The sequence below is a fragment of the Gracilinanus agilis genome, chromosome 1, assembly GCF_016433145.1.
Source record: "Gracilinanus agilis isolate LMUSP501 chromosome 1, AgileGrace, whole genome shotgun sequence".
In the NCBI taxonomy this organism is placed as follows: Eukaryota; Metazoa; Chordata; class Mammalia; order Didelphimorphia; family Didelphidae; genus Gracilinanus; species Gracilinanus agilis.
The window spans coordinates 536,037,341-536,039,807 of record NC_058130.1 but is presented as its reverse complement, the minus strand read 5'-3'; the positions used below and the strand labels follow the sequence as shown (position 1 = coordinate 536,039,807).

General features: G+C 40.0%; 1 pseudogene; it reads left to right on the top strand.

Moving 5' to 3' along the window:
* Positions 1-1,090: 1,090 nt before the first annotated feature.
* On the top strand, positions 1,091-2,149 carry LOC123253812 (annotated as a pseudogene).
* The last annotated feature ends 318 nt before the right edge of the window (positions 2,150-2,467 follow it).

The window sequence follows — 2,467 nt, the reverse complement described above, 5'->3', positions numbered from 1 at the left end:
CTCTCTCTCTCTCTCTCTCTCTCTCTCTCTCTCTCTCTCTCTCTCTCTCTCTTTTCCATCATTGACTTGGGGGATACCCCAAACATATGAAGACCAACCCCAGGAGAATGTGCAAATGAAAACAATTTGTTCCAAAAGCCATGAAGGTGACTGAAACACCCACTGTGGAGCACTTAGAGTTTGGTCAGAGATTGAAGATGCCAGGCCATTGCCAGTTTTCCTGACTTTCATCTTGCCATTGGACTTCAATAACTGAAAGGGAGGGAGGATGATGACTGTACAACTCTGCCTCATTTGAACCTAATTCATGAAGAAATTAAGACATCATCCCAATGTCCTTTCCAAAAACAAAGGATGAACAATTTCCCATTGATAATTTCATTCACTCTCCTGCCTTCTACCATCACTATCATGTAAAAATTGTACAACTGGACATTGTCTTAAAGAATTGCTTAGAACAATGAGAAGTTTAACACTTTCCCCAAAGTTACACAGCTATTCTTTCATAAAGGTGGGATTTGATCCCAGGTTTTCCTGACTCCAAGGTGGTCTCTGTCGTCTATGCTGTGCTGCCTCTCACTTTTCAAAGACCACGTGACCAGAATTATCTATCCTCTTGTTGGGAAGAACATAAAACCAAGATCATGAAAGCTGACTCCAGAAACTGCTTATATTCTAGCAATCACATTTAAACCTCCTATTTTTACTTCCTTTGCAATTTGCTTTCTTTTCATTTTTTACTTGTCTTTTGCATTATCTTTTCTAAAAATATTTCTAAAGTACTAGCCAAGATTTTTCATTTGTTGGTTTTCCACTTTTGTATCTTCGATACAATTACTACAACTACTTCCTTACATGGCTTCTTTCTCATTTTTACGTGTTTCTACTTTGTTTTCTTGAAACTTGTTCCAGTTCTTCTGGTATAATTTAATATAGTTTATTCCTGTCACTTTACTTAGCATCAGAGATATTTTTCCTTACCTTCGTTATAACTAGGTTAAACTTGAGGGGCACTGGGGGAGAATCTCACGAGAGCTGGGATGGCCAGTGAGCATGAGCAGGGCTTAACCTGGGGGAGGAAAATGGAAGCATGCCCAGAAGCAGAGGGAGCCAGGGCTGGGGAGTGGCAACTACAATACCAGTGGTGGCTGCCATGTTTCTGGCAATGCTGACCTCTGTATGCCTCAGCAGGGCCTTATTAGTAAGATTTCAGAGTACCCTCGTAATAGCTGAGCATGAGAATGATGCACTTGGATCCATTACGTTAAATACAGTGACTGCAACCACGCAGCTTGGTGGAGGAGTATCTTGTTTAGTAGCTGGAACCAGATGTGATGTGGTGGCCCGGGATCTGTGCAAGGTGAAGGGTGTAACCAAGGTCCTGGTGGCTCAGCATGACATGTTCAAAGGACTCCTTCCGGAGGAACTGACACCTTTAATTCTGGCAACGCATCAGCAGTACAGTTACATGCACATCTGTGCTGGAGCATCATCCTTTGGGGAGAACCTTTTGCCCAGAGTAGCGGGCAAACTTGACGTTTCCCAGATTTCTGACATCATTCAAATCGAGTCACCAGATACGTTTATAAGAACTCTTTATGGAGGAAAGATTAAATGTACTGTTAAATGTGAGGAGAAAGTCAAGGTGTTCTCTGTTCAAGGTACTGCCTTCGAGACAGCAGCCACAAGTGGGGGAAATGCCAGTGTAGAGAGTGTACCCACTACCTCGCCAGTGGGGCTGTTGGAATGGCTTGATCAGAAATTAATAAAAAAAGATTGGCCATATCTGACTGGTACCAAAGTGATGGTATGTGGCGGACTTGGTTTGAAAAATAGGGAGAATTTTAAGTTGTTATATGGCTTGGCAGAACAGCTGCGTGCTTCAGTTAGTGCTACCCTTGCTGCTGTTAATGCAGGTTTTGTACCCAAAAGACGTGTTAGTTGGAAAGACAGGAAAAAACGAAACACTGAACCTATATGTTGCTGTGGGGACAACTGGGTTCATGCAACATTTAGCAGAAATAAAAGACAGCAAGACCATTGTGGTCATCAATGAGGATCCAGAAGCCCCAATTTTCCAGGTGGAATGGTTGCAGATTTATTTAAGGTGGTCCCTGAGTTGACTGAGCTATTAAAGAAGAAACGATGAAACTTCCATGGATCTTTTTTTTTCTTTTCTTTTCTTTTTATCATCATTGTAGATGTCATGTGGACTGCTTGGACAACTGATTTCAAATGTTTTTTTTTAATTCTAAAAATTTCCAGAATGTCTTTTATAGGAAAATTCACATTTTTCTTCTTAAGTTAATTGTCATTTCAAATTTTATCCTTTTTTAATGTTTTCTAATCCTATAAAAAAGCAATAATAATAAGCTTTTATGGTACTATCCCTACTCTATATTTATATTCTATTTCTTATAACCTGAAACATTTTCTTTTGTGAGACATCTTATTATTATAGGTTATC